Source organism: Anser anser (assembly GCF_964211835.1).
Source record: "Anser anser genome assembly, chromosome: 2".
Lineage (NCBI taxonomy): Eukaryota > Metazoa > Chordata > Aves > Anseriformes > Anatidae > Anser > Anser anser.
The window spans coordinates 14,549,398-14,569,076 of NC_139721.1; the positions used below are offsets into that span (position 1 = coordinate 14,549,398).

Consider the following 19,679-nt stretch of genomic DNA (forward strand, 5'->3'; position numbering starts at 1 on the left):
TTAATGAGTTCTGACAAGAAATTGAAAACTTCCCAGTAGCCTGAGTTCACCTCAGTAACTAAAATTTCTCTGTGACTAACTAAATTATTATTTTTTTTTACATTAAAGGGAAACAATCTGATAAGCAGAGTATAAACAAGTGCCCAGGTGGAAGTCAGCTATTTTCTTATGTTCTTGCATTCTTCTCGGAGATTGAAAGCAGCGTTCAGATGCCTCCGATGTCAGGTGTTAGAACATGTATGTGCAAGATACTGATGGAGGAGACAAACCAAATGAGGACTGGGAACTGTTGCATTGCCAATTAATTCTTCCTTTGATTCTTTGCTGTCTCCCACTATATAGACTGAGACATCATTGAATTAAGATCCTGGAGATAAATATTTCTTTGGCAAGCTTAGAGAAATTAATTTTAAACGTAGAACTGAAACGTTCTTATTAAACAAATTTCTCTTTATTCTTATTCCATGCTGTTTTCTGTGTCTGTCTTTTGAACGTTATGATTTTTTGTTTGGGAGATTTATTTTTTATTTTTATTTATTATTTTTGCAGTTAGTGCAGTTTCTGCAGTGCAGTTTTGCATGTGACCAGAATCAGGCCTCAGCAAGCATTTCACACTCTGGTGATGATTTGCTTTCTACCAGACCAAACTCTTTAAGTGCACGGTGCCACAGTGCAGCTGGAAACCTTTTCTAAACCAAAGTGCTTGTGGGTGGAGGTTATTTTTTATCCTAGACTTGTCTGGAGTTGTGGGGTTGTTGTTAAACACTTTCATTTCCTTTAGGTGTAGAGGACTAAACCACGACAGCACCACAGTCCTACAGGAATTAACAGACCTTTTCCCAAAGAGCTTCTTGTCTTAGTCTCAAAATTTAAAGCCTTTTTTCTTTCTTTCTTTTTTTTTTTTTTTTATAAGCGAGAGGAATCTCTCCTTTCCTTCCTTCCCCACCCCACTCTAGGTACTGTCCATTGTTTTCTGTTAATCTTGATAAACTGATGAACTGTAATGAAGATAAACACTCCTGTCCTTAGTAATGTAGTTCTTCTTTCTTTGTGTGAAATATTTCTGCCTCCTGTAGCAAAGTGCTGCTTTGATGCCTTGGGATCTGCCACTGGTTTTCAGTGGGTTTCTCATCACTAGCAGTGAGCACACGATGGTTTGATGTCCTTTTTTCTTTCTCTCTTTTCTTTTTTTTTAATATGGGATGAGAGTCCTGATTTCAAGGCTCAGAGCATCTGCCTGTGCGAGGGGGTGGGCGTGCCTGCCTGAGCAGCTCACGTTTTGTGTCTGAAAAATTAAGTACTACGCTAAATGAATATTTGGCTTTCGGGATGGCTGTCTACCTGTGCCGCTTTGCGTGTTGTGTTGCCATACAAAATATATATTCATAATCTGTGGATTGAGAGTTAGTAATTATGGAGCAGATGCAGCATACGATGATAGTGAGGGTTTTAAGCAGCTTAGTGATATAGCAGTTTAAAGAATGTTTACTGGCTATAGTAACATTACTTCTGGTTGCCTGTCTTAATTCATTTCAGATTAATCTGTCTTATAGTAGGAAGGGAAATGAATTGAGTCAGTAACTTCAAGAGTTATGTAAAATCTGTACAGTGCTAAATAATTGTGCAGTTTTATGTATGCTGCTGAAATTGGAATGTCATTTTGACACAAATTTGCCAAAACAGAACGCTGGATGATCTGATCTCTTCCTCAAATAAAAGCCTTGAAACTTCTATTTATGTACGGCTCGAGAGTTTAGCAATCTCATTGTCTTCTTTTACAGGATGTCTTGGGCATATTAGTTTTTCCATATGGTAATTATCTAAATCTGCCCTCATTTGTGTGTGTGAGCACGGGGGAGGTTTGGATGTGTGTGTTCTGGAGTGTGATGGTTGGAGGGGTTTGGGAGCAGGCACAGAAATAGTGAACCCCATTCCATAACACTCATGTTGAACAAATATCAAACTGAATCAGATAAGGATATGACAAAACAGAAACATATAATTGTATCAAAAGCAAACAGACTAAAATGACTAAATATTTTGGCAGGGAGCCCTGCTGAGGAAACTAGATTAAGTCTATCTGTTACATTATGTGGGAAGGAAGAGGAGGTCTGGATTCTCCCCTGCTCCAAAACTCTTAAGCCCAAAATACGATTCTCTTTGACTGTTTAGAGCTATTGAAAAATTAGTAAAAGGCAAGCCAGAACTGGATGAAGGACTCCAGTGCCAGCTATTAGAATTAGGAGTTTGGAACCCCTGGCTAAATCCATTTGGTTGTTGAACTCTCTATAGCTTGTGACTGTTGGTTAGTTTTTCCTATTTATTTTAGAAATAGGCCAGTGGGAAAAGTCTGGGCTCCCCGCCCTAAACAAAATAAATTGTGATTTCATCATGCTTTGGCCTTATCTCTGTTGTTCTTTATTCATCGCAGGCAAATCCGTCCTGAGTGATCGTTGGTTCTCCTCTTTCACTGCATCCAGCTGGAGCTTTGAAAACGTGGCACAGGGTTTTTTTCAATGTATGTTATCAGCTGCTCTGTATCAAACTTCGTCCTGTTTCCTTAGTCGCTTGGTTCCTCTGAAACTTACGACTTTGTAAGTTACTTAAGGAAGAATATCTTCTTTTCCTTTGATACCCCTCCACCCCCTTTGTGGTTAGTGTGAGATGCTGGGATCAATAAATGCAGAGAATCTCAAATTAGAGGTGTGGTAATCCTTTGGGTCCACTGCACACTTAGGGCTTTGTGTCCATCATCATCTCAGTGTGATCATGGCTTCCAGAGCCATGGAGTCCCAGAGGATGAGGTTTGTGCATGATTGCTGAATGCAAGGCAAGTTACTGGGTAAATTCATTTATGTTTCGATATGCACGGAATTGTGTTGCACTTAATTATGACCTCTTTTGTTTTATCGTTAGTTTCTTTGTGTTTTTTTTGGAGAAGCATCTATTTGAGATCTTCGTATCTCCTTGTCTCCTTCACTGCTACAATAAGCAAACAGGCAAGCTTTGGTGCAGTACTCACTACCCAGTGCCTTAAATCACATCCTCATCAAAAGAGTAAAGGGCTGCTTTGTTGTTCATCTGCTGTTGCCAGTGACACTTCACAAGCAAAATTCCTTTACCTCAAAGGCCAGGAGTGTGACTTCATTCTCTCTGCCTTAGGACATTATCCGGTGGGTAACTGGACATACAGACAGCAGTTCTGTCTTAAGAGCTGAATAATTTGGGGAAATGATGCTTATCGTTCTGTTGCTCCACTGTCTGCCGTATCGCTTACTGCCTTGACCTCAGTTTGTAAACTGAGATGAATGGCATGAAACACGCCGTTGTCCCGGTCTCCAGAGGAGAGTCCTGCAGCCGTCACGATGGAGCCCCAAGCTGATTTTTGCGTGGTGGTGCAGGCTGAGCGGGTGCAGAAGAAGATCCAGTCGGCAGGCTTAGGGGTTCTCTGGGAGGAAGGGGGCTGTGGCAGGGAGAGAAAAAAGCTGTCTGGTTTTAATATCGATCTTAGGATAAAGGAAGCCAGAGAGCATGAAGAGGAAACCTGCTCCTTTGGGAAGCGTGGCTCGGTGTGAATGGCTGTTTCTGTGTGAACCTGCCTTAGGACCTGACTCTTCCCCCTCCTTGGTTTCTGACAAAATTTGCCACTCGCACAGCTCCTGCTTCCGTGACCTTGACCTTTGCAAAGATCTTTCCAGAATGGAAAGAAATAACCATTATGCTGTTTCTTTCCGAAGCTGGGTATTTACTTGCAAAAGAAAAAGCGTTGAATAACATGTGCCACCTGGAAAAGTCTCCCTCTGTAAGTATGTGCTTGCGAACACAAATAACGTGTATTATGATAATAACACATCACCCAGAAAACAGCACTTCAGTGCTCCTCTCTGTCTGCTAGGACATGAATTAGAATGAAGCAACAAAGCTTGGGGGGAGCATCCTGTGGGAGGAAAATACGCTGCTTTCTGCCCTCTCACAGGAGAACTGAGATTTACATTTGAAAACACTTGGTTCATCAGCTTTTGTGTCTCTGTTTTGCCATTGAAAATGTAGGTGAAAGGAGATAGGTTGGCCGTGAAAAAAGCAGAAATACAGAAACCGAGCCCAGCCAACATTTGTTTTTGGTTTGTTAAAACAGATCATCCAGATGTATGTGCAGGATTGCCAAAAGAGTAACTCTCAGCAAAGTTTAAGATTTTCAAACTCTTTGACAAACCCTAGCACTGATTTGGTATTACCTTAGGACAGAAAATGCACTTTAATGAAGCACCAGAGACTTTCTGTAGCACACTGTAACGTTTGTAAAAGCATTTAGTCTGGATGCTTGACCTGTCCTGAACCTGCACAGCTTGTGAGACCTAATGAGGGTGGATGCACGTGGGATGGGTGAGAGCGGGAGCGATCAGACGGGCATGGGCAGGGAGGACAGGAGGGAGACTTGCACTTCTCAAAGATACAGTTTTCTGCGTTTCTTGGCGATTAGGTCATGAAGCCAGCATTAGTGCAAATGGGGATTTGTGTGGCTTAATCTTCATAAACAGCATTAACGTGCACCCCGCAGCACTTAACGTGTTAACGTGTAGGAAAACTGGCTTTCAGCTAGCGCATTTGAAAGAGGCAAGATGGGGTTTCGGAGGTCATTATTACCACACATTAAAGTAAAATTTATGTTGCACAACTCAAAACTCTCGAACAGATGGGGCTGGAATGGCTCCCAGCATCTGGTCAAAACGCCAGGGCTTGCTCGAGAAGGGGGAGAAGCGCTGTGAGAGTTCAAGCCAGCCCCTGCGCTCCTGAGCAAGCCCCAGCCGTGCGTCTCGTGTTAAAGGAGGAAACTGTCGTGCAAAAAAAAAAAAAAATCCTTTCTTTGCTACCTGGCACGTCGGGTTTTGTCTTTTCTGGGGGATTCCAAGTAAGCGGGACGATCTCCAGGCTGCACGTGTGCTGGGGTGTCTGGCAAAGCCGAGGTGCTGCGGGGCGGGCGAGGCGAAGCCTCCAGCCTCGTGCGGGCTGTCTGCTGCCATCCCCGTCTGCCAGAGGAGCAGTCCTGAGGTGTAAGGAGATGAGGGGCTCGAGGTCCTTATTCAACAGCAGAAAAGCGACGTGTTGGGCCAAGTTAAAGGTGGAGAGGCACGAAAGGAGTCTAGTTTCAGCTGTAAATCTGAAAGCGTGTCATTCCTCGCCTGACCCTGAAGGAAAAGGGCTTTGAGGCAAGGCGCTTGCACAGGAGTTCTCCAGGCTTTTTTCCCTGACGTTAAAGATGTGCTGAGTACAGCGAGTGATGTATAAGCTGCTGCTAACCTGACAAGTTGGGAGTTTCTGCCGTGGGTTGATACCTGAGGAGCCAGGCTGGCTTTTCTTCCCACCAAGGACAGCAAGTTACCTTTCTACGCAAACCCTTGCTTCTGTTTCTTCTCCCTCTCGATATCCAGGTACAGCTTTTCATGTGGTAACCCTCGGCGTGAAAATAAAAGCACGGGGAGAATTATGCCCGTGGCATTTTTTAACTTAGAGGTAAGATTACCGTAGCCTTTACTACACGTGATTTAAAATCTCACTCTCTGTGCCTCGATGTACATTTTAACCCCATCGTGGTTCCCTGCTCGCAGACAGCACCTTCACAGGGAAGGGCCACAGGCATTATCTGCTAAGCCAGGAATTTTTGTAGTCCGTACACCACGCTGTAACTTCCAGCCTGGCCATGTAAATAGAAAAAGGCCCGCTACCCATAATTAGCACTGTATTTAGAGCCCGGGCTGCTTGCATACTGTTGAAAGAATTTAAGAGAAATGAATTTCATCTGTCTTTCATCTTTACTTTCTTTGTAAGTAAAGAGTAAACCAAAAGGAATTTCCTGGGATTGTTGCATGTATTAGATCTGAAGAGCGTTTGGGGTGGTGGTGCGTTTAAAATGCTGTGAAAAGTGAACTTCAGGCACAAAAATTGAGGTCATTTGGAATTTTTTTCTACTGAGAAATGATCGCATATGTACCGAAGAAATGAACTTATCTGGATATCTGCCACTACCTCCTACCTCACCCTTCGTCGAAAGTATTTTCTTCCAAACATAGCAGAATGGGAACTAATGGCTTAGAAGAGCCTCGTGGTTTAGATTCCTCTAAAATCACCATGCAGACGGGGGAAAAAGATGTTTAAAATTCTTCATTTTTGACCAAGATCCTGTTACGTAATTCAGGGGCTCTTACAGAAAATGTGAAACAGAGCTTTAAAAAAAAAGGGGGGGCTGCCAAAAGCTGTGTTATAGCTTAGTTGGGAATGATGCTGTGTTCATGAGGCTGAAGGCTAGGGAAGAAGCTTCAGGATTAACACGTATTTAATCTTAATTTCTGATTTATTTATTTTTTCGGTGAAAGAAACTCGGGTAGAAGAGGACCCTGAACTAACACCGTACTCCTCTTTGTGTGCAAGACTTACTCTAATGGCAGAAGTGAGGGCTCTCCTTGTTGAAGTGGCCCGATGGTCTTCCCACTCGTACACTTTTAATGGCATTGGAGGATCTGTGCACTAGTAGCCTTGGGCTCTTGTTAGTTCTGGTCTTTGGTGTACTATAAAATATACTTCCACGGGTTGCAGTCAGTAGAAGCCCCCCCCAATAATTAAATGGCATCTGCTTTTCATCAGAGTCATGGCTTAGTTAACCCGGAGCCGTCGCTCTCCGCGGGCTCTCCATAGACTCCCAGGATGCACGGACGGGACTGTGCAAATTGCTCGCTGTGGCCCATCAGTGCCCAAGAAGATTAATGGAAATTAAGAGTCCTGAGTTGGCCGGCTTGGCAGTAAAGATGTGGAAAGTGGCATCTGCAGAGCAGCTGCTGGCTCTCTGGCTTCTGTTAATGTGGCGCGGGTTGCCTCAGAGCCGGCATTTCTTCCCTTTGTGCAGGAAGGCGACCTTCTGGGCCCGTCGTTTCCCTCTGGCGTTTGGGGGTGGGTTTTTTTCCCTTATCTCCTCTTTAACAAGCCTCGTTTCAGGCCATGCAGGTCCTTCTGCATCATGACGTGTTCGTGCAGGATCGGTGAGCATGGGCTCACGGGGAAAGGGCTCGCACGCCGCGAGCCTGCGGGTCCCCAGCGTCCCGCTCCCGTTAGCCACTCTCCTTTCTCGCCTCTGTCCTCAGGAGCTTGTTAGGCCCCAGCCCTCTGATGCATGACGAGAGGACGTCTGCCCGAGGCTTGTTTCGGAGAAGGAGGTAGAGAGCAGCTGCTGCTGAATCTGTCCTGGAAGTGCAACCGGGCAGTCTTGCTGCTTTCAGGCGAGCTTGCAAGCCAGTTCATCAGAACTCCCACAGATTTCGTCTGGCCCCAGTGGTTTTGCTCTTATCAGCTTTGTTCCCTAATCAAAAAAAAAAAAAAAAATCTCATTTGGACGGAATTACAATGCAACATCTGTCCGAAAAGCAAACAGTGCTTGCGAACATTACGGTTATGAAACAGTTGCTCCTAAACAGAAACCAAACACAGAACAAAACAAAAAAAAAACCCACAACTTCTGTGGCTTTGCTCCCTAGGTATGGTGTATTTTGGGGAAGGGAAGAAGAGGGTAAACCTAGATGGAAAGGAATGCAGCTTGAAAGTAACCCGCTTCTTTCGCCGAAGAATTTTTCTCATTACTGTTGCCTAGCTGGAAATAGCTTTGAGGATTACGTCCACATGATCTACGCCAGCTTCATTCACACTACTTTTTCTAACCAGGTATTTCTTTTCCCTGGAAATGAAGTTCATCTTGCTGCTTTCTTGCATCATGTAACCGTTTTGCACCGGGATTATTTCAGTGGAGTTTAATGAGGAATGCTTTTGGCTTTCTTCCCTCCAGATACGACTGTGGGTCTGTCCCGGTCTCCCCCTCCATCTTATTTTTGTTTTCTTGGTGGAAGGGGGGGGGGGGGGGGAATTACTTAAATTGCTTAAACTTTTATTGCACCACGGAGCTGTTTCTCCTTCACAGCCTGCTCCAAGAGTGCTTGGAAGGCAGAGACCCGCGTGCTGAGCACGAGAAGCAGAGGGCAGATTGAGGATTAATTTTTTTGGATTTTCCTGTATTCGCTGAAGAACTGTCACCATTTTTGCCACAACTGAAACTCTAGAGCCCTCCGTCAGTCCTGATTAGTTGCATGAAAAGGCTGAGTATATATGTAGGGAGATTTTACTTCTGTTTTCTAGGGTTTTGCATTCGTAGGTTGTAAGTATTTTCAGCTGGCTTTGAGATGTGAAAAAACTTTACTTCGGATCAGAAGAAAGATATGTATGCTGTCATTCTAAATACACTAGGGAAATTACATTAAAGTAGCATTTCCATAAAGAAAAAATAATCCATCAAAGTATCAATGTGGTTTTTTTTCTTCCAAATGTGCTGAGTACTTGTAGATGCTGCTGCTGACTCCAGTAGCACTCGAATGCTCTGCAGTTTTGGAAATTAATCCCATTTGTACTTCACCTTTAGCGTTGATTTTATTTTTTTTTTCCACTTACTTGCATAACTAATCACCCGAGTGAATAGCTCTGCCCTCCTGCCAGGCACACCTGGGGACCAAAAGGAGGTGGCCCTGAGTTTTGGGGAGCCAGGGCAGCTGAGCTGCATCGGGGCTGCTGCTTTGGGGAGTTCGGGCCGTGCCAGCGGCGGCAGAGCGAGGAGAGGATGCGACGGTGCTGGCGAGGGAGTAGGGAATGCGCGGCGAGGAGCGGCTCTGATTTAATGCTAAATGCCCGTGTAAGGCATCTTGTTAGAGCAGGCTGACGGGCAGCCTCCTTTTGGTAAGCCCCGGGATAAAACACCGCACCGGTTCGCTTGCTTGGTCTCTTTGGGGCCGTGCGTGGCAGCCCGGCGCAGGAGTCGCAGTGCTCCCTTCCCCCAGGGGAGCTGGAAAGGAGGTCAGGGGGCTTCCAGCCTTGGGATATTATTTTTTGGGGGGAAAAATGCAAGGTGGAATGATTATTCAGTGAGTGTGCACTGCTGGAGGAGCGCAGGACAACCACAGTGGGGCTGAGTCTCACGTACCGACTCTCCCCGTGCCAGCTGCCGCGGGGTGGCTCTCCGTGGCTCTGCCTCCTGACACCAAAATGACCAAGAATTAGACAAACCTCGGATGCCTACAGCAGCGGAGCGGGGGAAACAATTGCCACATCCAAGGCATCTTACCCACTGGGCTGCAGCAAAGCAGCTGGGGATAGCAGGATTACCTCCTTGGTGAAGGCTGAAGGGCCTCCCGCCTGCAGCCTTGGGTTTAATCGGGGTGTTTTACCCCGCCTTATGCTCGGTGCTTTAGAGCTTAGACCTTTTGGTGGGAAGGCAAGGGAATAAAAATATCTTTGTGTGCAAGTTGTGTTTGCAAAGTCAGACACTTCCTTTCCCACTCGCTCTTAAACCGAACCGATACCTCCCACGAGAAAACTGGCAGATCCGAGAGCTGCTCCCAACCCTGTTACCCGTGTCAGACCAAAATAAAGCCTGCCAACGCGAGGGACGGCGTGAAGAAGGGGGGAAGCAAGAAAGCCCCCGACCTCAACGTGAAGCCCTGCTTGCTTAGAGGGAAATAGATGTCAGCTTCCACCGAGACCCAGTTTCTTGCCCCTGCTTTGACCAGGAATGTCTGTGCACTTCATCAAGGACTTGATTTTTTAGCTATATATATATTCAGTAATGTTTTTCTTAATTTGAACTCATACTTTGGTATAAAACAGATTTTAGTGCCATGGAAGAAGACAACTAACGAAGAATTAAGTGGGGGATTTTGTATGTTGTTCTATAGTCTATTCTAGAAAACAGAAGAGAAGGGAAATATTTCTTCATATAAACCAAGTCCCACTAGCCAATTGGTATCAAAAACTGAATACTTCTAAATTGATATAATGAGCAAGTGATCCTCAAAGTATTGTTCTCAGGTATTCAGGTCGTCATTTGGTCTTTTCCTTTGATCAAGAATAATGCAGACACGTTTTAAAGGGAATTTAAAATACGATGTAATAGCTACTGTGTTACTTTTTCCCAAGGTTCTGCATTTTGGGGTGCACGGGAAGAAAAAATCAAAGGGGAGAGGGAGAAACGACTGATGCCAGTAGGAGTGAGTCAGAAATTAAGCGTGATTGCTGGGAGTGTGGGCTTTCCACATTAGCAACCGACGTCTCTGTTCTGTTGGGAGAACAAGGCAGTTCTGAGGCCACCTCAGATGCTTGTTAGTCATGTTTTCCAGCGGTAGAGGAGAATTTTCCCAGTCTCCATGTGCTTCTCTTTCCGTCCTGGAAAACTTGAAACCAGAGTGTGCACGGAGGGAGGAGGTGGGGGAAGGTGGACGGGGGGATCGGCCGCCCCGTCCTCCTCAGCGTGGCTTCGGCACCTGGGAAGACGATGGCCCCTTGTGACCAAGGGCTGGAAGGAGACCGCGTGTTTACAAAACGTTATCCAAATGCAAAACAAATATTGGGGATTTGATCTAATGTGGGTCAGAAGGCTCTAATAGGTTTCAGATGGGAACAAACTGTTGAACTTAATTATTTGTATTGGGCAGCTGACAAAAAAAGAAAACGAAAACCAACAAACTATGAGTTTTCAAGAAATAAACTATCTACTGAGTGGGTGGGGGGAAAACCCGATTTGCAAGAAGAGAGCTTCTCTGAACTGCTATGGCACAGGCTTACACTTTGTGTAGGTGCTTTTATTTATTTTCTTCCTTTATGTATCTTCTGTCGTGTAGTCTATCTCTCGACAGCCTCTTTCTCTGTCGGAGTCCTGCACAAAAACATTTAATTGAAAATGAATGTAGAAACATCTGATGTTCAGTGGTGTTCAGATTTTGGATTCAGCCCGTCTGCTGAGCTCTGCGTTACGCCAGTGGAAAAATGCTGGCTGTGTTTCATCACATCTGACTGTTGACTGAGTTAGATGCATTTTAGCCATTGCCAGATGCACAAGATACAGTAAAATGAGCATTTCCTGTAGCAAATTAAGACTTGTTGGCTCTGTGACGATATTGGCTAAAGCTGCTCGTTTGCACTGGGGATTTGGCCAGATTGTGCTGGTCAATACTGACAATAAAGTGAGTTAGCAGAGGAGCTCTCCTGATCCAGCTTGAATTCTTATTATTCTTCAAATCAGTTAAGTTCGGGAATCGCAGGCTTCTCTTGTCATTGCTGTCTGTTAAACGGGTTCTAGATACACCCACCGCCAAGCCAAGCCAAATGCCTTGCAGCATTGCTTCGCCAGACTGAACCGGTGGAGATAAGCCTCTCAGGAAGGGGGATGCTGGACGAAGTGACTGGGGGAGCCTGTTTCCTGGGCCGAACCCTGGGCAGCTGCGAACCGAGGTGTCGTGGAGTGAGGAACACATCGCATTGCTTTGGCTCGGCGCCCCGGGGGCTCCTTGGGTTGCAGGCAAACTGCCCTCGGGTGTTGGCAGGCGGGGAGGAGATCAGTGGCCGGCTGCAGCCTGCCCCCCGAGCTGCTGAAGGATGGGCTGCCAGCCGGGCTGTATTTTTGGGTCCTGTGTCTTTCTTCATCGTGCCCGCTGATTTCCAGGAGCGGGAGCTGTGTGCTGTCTGGGCAGTGGGATGTTGTCCTTCAGCTGTTGGCCTGTACACGAAGGGACCTGTTTTATCTGGGGTGCCGCAGGGAGCTGGGGTTTGCTTTTCTGCATCCCCGCGAGCACTCATCGAGGCGGTGGTGCCTGCTGCGTGTGGCTGCAGTGGGTACGAGAAGTGAATGGGGAAAATGCCATATTAAAACAAAGTTGCTGATGGAAACAGTAAGCAAGGATCGCAAGGAGAGAAGTGGAGCTGGGTTGAGGCAATTCTGTCTCTCCTCTTGCAGCTGACTTGGAATTTTCTGTTTTAAAAGCTTTCAAGTGCTGTAAGGGGCAGGCAAAAAAAAAAAGTTTCTTGTGTATAAGCCTTGGTTATGGTTGAGTGTCTGCATCGGAGAGGCCTTAGAAACTTGAGAGGGGTGACGCCATTCTGAATACCTGACATTTACTGAGCGTTACAGGGGAAGGTTATCTGCCTCACCAAAAAAAAAAAGCTTACTCGCTGAGCCACCCAGCTCTTAGAGCTGCAGCAAAAGGAATTTTGTTTAGAGCTGATGCAACAGTTAGGGCATTAAAAATGCTGCCAGCCTGCAAATGGTTTAAAAAGCACCTTGACCAGGGAGAGGATGGCTTGCAGCACTACTTGGCTAATCTCACTTCGTTTAGATATCCAAACAAGAACCGTCCATGAATCCACTATCGTTGGTGCAGAAATGGAGTGGTCTTTGAGGGGACTGTGTAATCCCTGTCATGCAGACACCAGATTTGAGATGGGGGAGCACACAGGACTGGTCCTGTGAAACCCCAGGCACTGGGAGACCTGTCCAGGGATGAAAGATGGTGCCACTACGGCAGCAAGTGTCTGTATGTATGTCTGTGAGAGAACAGCCAGGCTCCACAAGGTGTCTATGCTAGGAGCTCTCACCCAAGCCCAGACCTTTGATAACTCCTCAACTGAAGCTCAGTTGTCCAAATCCTCCATGCTAGTTGCTCACCTTCAGCTGAGGGAGAACAGGGTGCACAGGAACCGTGGAATTTCTCCTCTTCTTGTTCAGCTGATATCGTGTGCAGAAAAATAGCTGTATTGGTAAAGTAAATGCAATCCTAAATTGGATTTGTACCCATGAAGCAGAGAGGGACCGATCCCCCCGCCCCACTGCAGCAGTTGCTGAAAGATGAAGGTGCTGTAGATGTGAAATTCTGAGCTTCACAGCATGACAGGGGAGACGCTGAATCCTCCTTTTTCCCTCTGACAGCGCTGACGCTGTCATGCAAAATGGGGGAATGCCAGAAAGTTGAAATTCGGAGACTGGAGGTCTACAGCTGTCTCTCCTTGTGTCACCGAGCCCTGCGCGGCGGCGGCGCAGTGGAAGGCAGACAGCCCCGCGCCAGAGCCATCCGAGCGGCTGCGTGGAGGGGAAGTTATCTGCCTGGCACTGATTATCTTGTCATAAGACAAAGGGGCTACAAAGTAGGTGCATGTGAAGTGTCAACAGCGGCTCTGCAGGGAACGGAGAGCTCGGAAAGCCGGGGGAGAAGACGCTGCACTAATAATGTATGAGGCGCATGAGCTGTGCCTTGTTTAAAAAAGATGCATGGGTCCCCGAGGAGTGGAGTAAACGGGGCAAAGGGAGGGCTTGGGCCAAGCTGCGGTATTGCTGTATCTGTCTCCTTCAAAAGTGTTAACTGGTCTGAAGAAGGTAGCCCCTTAGAGATTACCTTCAAAAAAAAACCCAATAATTTTCAAAGTTATCTACCATAGCCAGATCTCTTGGCTATGCAAACCAAAGCTTAAGATTTACAATAGTAAAACAACTCTGTTATTTAAAAAGAAAGAAATTAAAAATAATAATAATAATAGTTGTATTGTTCAGGGTCTTCGGAGGGAGGGTATCTCTCTATCACATTTGTTGACCTGTATTAACACGATATCGAAAGCACTCAACGTTCAGCCAACTGGGGACTTCATGGATATCTCACCCAAAAGCCCCAAATCCTCTGGGCCGGTCTTAGATCCCTTTTACCCCTGGAAATAATCCCATGCAAATCAATTTACTTTCATGAGTAGACTAAACAGGATTTGCCTGTAATTAGCATGAAGTGGAACAGATTGCAGGCATGCTTATCTTCCACCGTGGAGGTGCAGGCGGCGCAGGCCCGGCGTTGCCGCTGCCTTGCAGGCCTGCGCCCACTGGGCAGCCTGGGCCGCGCGGAGCCTCCTGGCCCCTCGTTGCCATTGATTCCCTGGTAAACGCTGGGAAGACAAACACCTCGGGGTGGTTCGCCAGGCTGAGACCGAGATAAAAGCTCACACGGGATTAAAATCTGTCCTTTTTATTTTTCGCCGTCGCTGCACTGAAGCCGGAGATTAACGCTATCTTAGTTGTTCTTAGTTGCGTCGCGTTTTTTCAGATTAAAGGCGGTGTGGTTCTTCAGACTGAAGCTGTGAAGCATATTTCATCTTTAATTTATTACTTCTAATACATTATTATTTCATATTTGATCCCCCTATTGGCTTCAAGTAGCTTCTCTCCAATACTTGAATCCCCCAAGTGGTAACAGTTTACTTACTGGGTAATTCTTCATTTGTGCTTCTTACGCTGTCGGGATGAGGACAACTTTATTTTACAGTTCGTGATGGCAAGCTGTCTTCCAAAATTATCTTCAGATGGGGCTCTTCTTCTACCTGCTGGGCAAATGTGAGGTGACAATGGCCTCACCACACACGAATCGTCACACCGAGTGGGTTATATGTAACATCCCGGTGTGTATCCACACAGGGTTGTGCCCCCGGATGCGTCGGGGTAGGTTTCAGTGCCTGCAGTGAAACTCCTTTGTGTTGGCAGGATCTGAGAGGACATGAGGCACCTCGCGTGGGGATGTGGTCTTCACTCTTGAGGTGGCTTCCTGCTGTTGCGTGTTGTATATTTGGTTATGCTCCCTCACAATGAACATTTTCTTCTCCTCTGTAGGTTAGGCTGGGGCTTTTGGTTCCTTAAGCATCTCCTGGTTGCATGCCTGCTTTGACAGGGATGCTAGCTGCCGTGTACAGGGAGGGATTTCCCTCTCGCCTGATCCAGGTTGGAGGTGGCTTGTGGCCTTTTACACTGAAGGTAGTAAAATGCTTTAATAATCTTTATTTCTATTTATAATACTTCAGTAAAACCCGTTATATGATGGATTCCAGCAGCTGTGCTGGTGAAGGTGCAGTGCTGTTGCCCATACAAGTGAAAACCATCAGAGCCAGGGGCAGCTCTCAGGTATGATGGAATTCAGGAGCGAGGTCAGTAGAACAGCATTAAATTTACTCATGCAAAACCAACAGGAAATTTTGGCCTTTACAAAGGTTAGCTTTTTCTAGCAAATGCACAGGGAATAGATGGATAACGGTAGCACTTCATGTCACTTTTCACTTCTACTGTTTGGTGAAAGCTATAGTTTCAATGTTTAAAGCTATAGTTTCAATGTTTAACTCAGGACATGAAAAGCCTTGGACTTTTTCTTGCCCTGAATGAAATTAGTAGCAAAATGACACTGAATTTAGCAGGAGTTAAATTTGGTCAGGGATGAGTAAACATATATTTTCATTTCTGGTTTGGGAGCTGCTGGCTCTAAAGCTGGGCTTTTAAACAAACAGAAACGGAATGGCAATGTTATGAGATTTATTTAGGCAGTACATGCAGTGAGCTGCTAACTGAGCTGGTTGAAACCAAGCAAACAAAATTGGATATGTTTGATATATTGGTATAAATAAAGAAAAACAAATCTGCTTGATGAGTTGAGTACTGATGTTTATATCAACCGCACGCGTGCACACAGGGTCCGACAGTCTGCAGCCTGCCCAGGTTTGCTGCGGGGCAGAAGCACACGTCGTGCTACGGTTGGCATAAACTTTGATACCCTCCGATAGAGAAAGAGAAAATCTAATAGATCTGATGTGATGGCTCGTGTTTTGGGGAAGAGTTGTCACTGAGGCAGGAAATGACCCAGCACTTAATATCCGGGTCTGACCTTGGGATTGGTTGTTGGTTTTTCAGTGCTGGTAATAATGAGCACTTAATATTCGCAGCTAAACCTGCAAATAGCAGAAAGGAAATTACAGGCAGATTTCAAATCTGCGTGCAGAAATGAGCAAAACATAATTTTCATGCCTCATACTGGGTAACATAAATATTTTATTTAGCTTTAAGGAATAACCTTTGAAGTGAAAAGTGACAGCTAGCTGAGAAATGGCCTGGAGCTTGGAGCTGAAAGACTTGTATTTGCAGTAGATTTTCAGGGATTTTTTCATTTGGGTCACTTCGTATTTTCCAAATACAAACGCTCCTGGTTATGTTTGTTGGCTCCCAGATATCTGTACATCTATCTATACAATGCTGGGTAGGGCCTGCCAGCAGTGCAGCGCTCGGCTCTTTTCACTAGTTCGGAAGTATCCAAGCAACAGGACAGGCATTGCATCGCTTTCGCCTTTCTCACCCGAAATCCCAAAACGCCCAGGAGAAGCTTTTCAGGCCGGGGCTGGCGCAGCCCCTGCCTCCTCCTGCATCCATTACTCCCGGGGCTGCTTGGCCTCACAAAAGCTGATAAGACCAGCGATAAAAGCGATTTAAAGAAAAGCCGGGTACCACAATGGAGCCGTTTTGAAATGAATGCAAAACAGATGCCTCCCAATAGCAGGAAGGTTGTGCCACAGCCAGAAGCCAAGCAGCCCGGGCTGCAGACAATGCGGCCGATTCAGCCAGCATCCCGCTAGCCCTAAATTCATTGCGGTGCTAAAGAAAAGGGGGGAAGCAGGGGAGTGTGAACCGAGTGGCCTCTCGGGCTTCACTGGCCTGGCTCTTCTTGTGCTGTTGTGTTGGTTTTTTGCAGCTTCTTGTTAATAATAAATGAAGTGGAGGTTCATGGGGATGCACCGGGGTGCCTGGGTTTGAGCACAGCTGGGCTGGTGCTTGCTCCCTGGGCAAATGTTCCTCTCCCATTCCTCGGGTGGGAAGAGCAGCCAGCGGAGAAGATTGGGCAATGCGGAGGTTTGCTTTTCAGATGCCTGTGGCTTTTGTCACTGGTCCCCTGCTCAGGTGTAGACAAATGGCTCCTTCCAATGGGGAGCGCCACGTGAGAGGCACTCGTGCGCTGTGTCCCTAACATGGTAACCTGCCCTGCCCTTGCACGGAGCCATACGAGTGCAGGGACATCAGCGAAAGCTGCTGCTGTGGTGAGAGCCTCTCTTCTCATAGGAAGTAGCAGCCCACGCTTTTATCCCAATTACCAACGTCTTCATTGCCATGAAAACCGCGGGGCTGTTGCCCTTGTCAGTGGCTGGCAGACCTGCTGTAGCATTTGATCTGTGGATCAGGAAATGATATTTGTGCTGATGCGTGTTTAGAGCTGTCAGATCTAGATTAATTCTGTAATCGCTGCTGCAGGGTTCAAAGCTGCTTCCTTTTTAATTGCATTGAAAGTTTACAGCTGTAAACTTTGTGAAGACAGTTGTAAACTTCTGAGGCCAAGACCGGCACCGCTTAGCACAGGGACGAGTTATTTACTGACATACTTAGTTCTACAGCGTTAGCCAAATCTGTCGTGTTTTGCCCAAATCCAAAACCGAGGAGCAAATGAGAAAATGTCCACATTCACTGGTCTGTCTTGCCCCATTTCTCGTGGCATGCAGATGCTCACACAGCTGCTTGCTCTGTCCGTCTGTCCGGCAGCGTCCAGGGTGCTCGCGGGCAGCGGTGCAGCTCCGCACGCCGCCGCGCTCAGCAACAAATTTTTGCTTCCAGGTTTCCAAACCCTTGGACTGAGGCTTAAAACTGGAATTTCTAAAGAGCCCCAGCGATGTCTGAACGGCGCCTCTGTTCTAATAGGAAACTTGCAGACAACTGCTCCTTCTGCTGTTGTGAGCTGCTCTGCATGGGGCTGCCCTCTCAGCAGGACCATGTGTCTGTGCAGGCTATAATGAGACGTAGCCCTGCCTGGTTTTGTTTATGAGTGAAGGGCAGGGCTTGGAAAAAAAAAAAAAAAAGTCTGCTTGCTAGTGGTGAGGAAAGCTACGTTGTTTGACCAGAAAGGGAGATTAAGGCATAAATTCACTCTTTTTTTTTTTCTTCTTTTTTAAAAGTTTTAATTAAAAAGAGGAAGGTCTGGCCTTTCTGAGCCAAGACAGCCTTTCAAATTAATTTAAAAGGCATTAGTGAGTTGTGCTAAGGTCTACACATAGATGACTCTTCTGTCACCGCTGCTACTCGTTCTGTTCCCCAAAAGCAAGAAAACTAAACTGATAAAACGCTGCCATCTGATAGAGCTTTGAAGCCTAGAATTTAACTGGACATTTATTAGGTAAGCAATAAATGAATAAATAAATAAAAGGCCGTGTTAAAACTGTAGACATAACAGTTTGAATTTGGACTGTCATGGGAACTCTGCATGGGGTCAGAAGCACAGGATGGGTTTCCACAGTGGTCCCCCAGAAGACCACTTCCACTAAAGAAGTGGAAGACCAGCAGCGCAATTCTGGCCTTGGTTTTTGTCTCATTTTTAGAAAGTGCATCTTACTGGAGTGGGTGAAGCAATCCCATGCCATGGGAGTAGCTCCCGGATTTCTTTTTCTTTCCAGCAGCTGGGTGAAGAGTCATTTTATAGAGGCCTTTTCCCTAATAAATAGCAAAGCAATCTCATAAAGAAAGTAACGTGCTTTTTAGACTCAGTAACCATATTGAATTAAATGTTAGGCACGCTGTAATTGCATTTGCCTGTCAGTTGTATTAATGTGAATTTCCTTGATTAATTTTTCAAGTTAGTTGGCATTAAGTGAGTAGGAAGCTGAAGGTCCCCCCTGGACCTCCCGTGCCAGCCCCTCGCGGGCCGTGCAAGGAGAGCAGCAGCACCGGAGCCGTGTCATTAACTCATCCGCTTCAGTAAGTGCTTGGGAACCCGCTCTTCGGAGTTGCACAGCGTGCGTCGGTGCGGTGTGAGGAGCACTGCAGCGATGGTGGGACGTGGATGCCCAAAGCCACGCGTGCCCTCGGGTTCGTACACCCCGGTGATGGGGGTGAGCCTCTGGCTGGGCTGCCCACGGTGCTCGGAGCCGTGCAGCGGGCAGGCACGCTCAGCCATCCTCCAGCAGCCACGAGGAGTGGGTCGTGCAGTGTGTGAAGGTGCAGGGGCTAGCAGGATGCGAGGCTGGTTACTGCACCACGCACGTACGCTGCCTGGTTGAAAGCTGGCCGCTTCCAGCTGTCTTCGTGCGTGTCAGCTCGCTGCCGTAACCAAAAGCTCTCCGTTCCCTGTGCTAACAGTCAAGGCTCAGCTCACCTTTGGAGGAACAGAAATCCGATCCCGGCCACGTGGAGTGCTGCTCAGACAGGTAAGGGGTGGCGGCCGCTGCACCCGCAGATCTCACGCCATCCGGCACCGAGCATCTGGAAACCAGGGGATGTTGATATGCAAGCCTGAACTTCCCCGAATGAATAAAATACTTGCAGCTATTGTAGCGAGGATGCTGGTGGGGGGCTGGGCGTTACAGCTGGGCTACTCTCTGCTTGGTGTCTGCAGACTTTGTGTTAAGTCTCCGTTCCTGATTCATCTCCCAAACATCTGCGTTGGCTCGGGGGGCTCGGGGAGCCCTGGTGCAAGTGTGAAGTGGGAATGAACTGAAGCAAGCTCACCTAAATAGGGACCCTTCTTCTTGTGTAAATCAGCCTGGATTACAGTGATCCAAATAAACAATCATGTGGATGCATACATCCTGCAGCGCTCTGTTTCTATTACACAGCTCTTGGGAGATGAAAAGAGTCTGTTTAGTATCTGCTCAGAAGGAAGAAATGGGAGCAGGGCTGTGGAAAAATTTTTCAAGATTGGGAGTCTGTTTCATGTTCTAGTGGGCTGCCAAATCTGGTACAAATTTTCTTAAATATTGGTGCCCGTGTACGACTGACCAGCAGTTAACACCCATAAAGCCACGGGATGCACCGCATTTTATTCCCAACGCACGCAGCTTTTCCTCTCTGTTCCTAAACACCAGCATTTTAGAGCAGTTTGGGAAAACGTGCAAAACCAAATACAAACGATCGAGTAAGAAGAGAATTGGGCAGAATTGGAGGTGCTGTGCAAGAAGGTCCCTCCTGGCTGGCCTGAGGCCGTGCCGTACCGTGC

At 46.7% G+C, this 19,679-nt stretch overlaps 1 protein-coding gene and 2 long non-coding RNA genes across 3 annotated transcripts in view; 2 read left to right on the plus strand and 1 right to left on the minus strand.

Moving 5' to 3' along the window:
* The window catches only part of EXT1 (exostosin glycosyltransferase 1), a 172,417-nt gene that overhangs the window by 56,107 nt on the left and 96,631 nt on the right, over positions 1-19,679 (plus strand). The window lies entirely within an intron of this gene.
* Positions 1-19,679, plus strand: part of LOC310894110 — a 92,603-nt gene that overhangs the window by 54,874 nt on the left and 18,050 nt on the right. The window contains exon 2 of the long non-coding RNA XR_014579566.1: positions 1-19,679. This exon is cut by the window's left edge and continues 35,801 nt beyond it; it is cut by the window's right edge and continues 18,050 nt beyond it. This is a non-coding gene — a long non-coding RNA (uncharacterized lncRNA).
* The window catches only part of LOC310894109, a 397,944-nt gene that overhangs the window by 35,807 nt on the left and 342,458 nt on the right, over positions 1-19,679 (minus strand). The gene's annotated exons all lie outside the window — the stretch shown is intronic.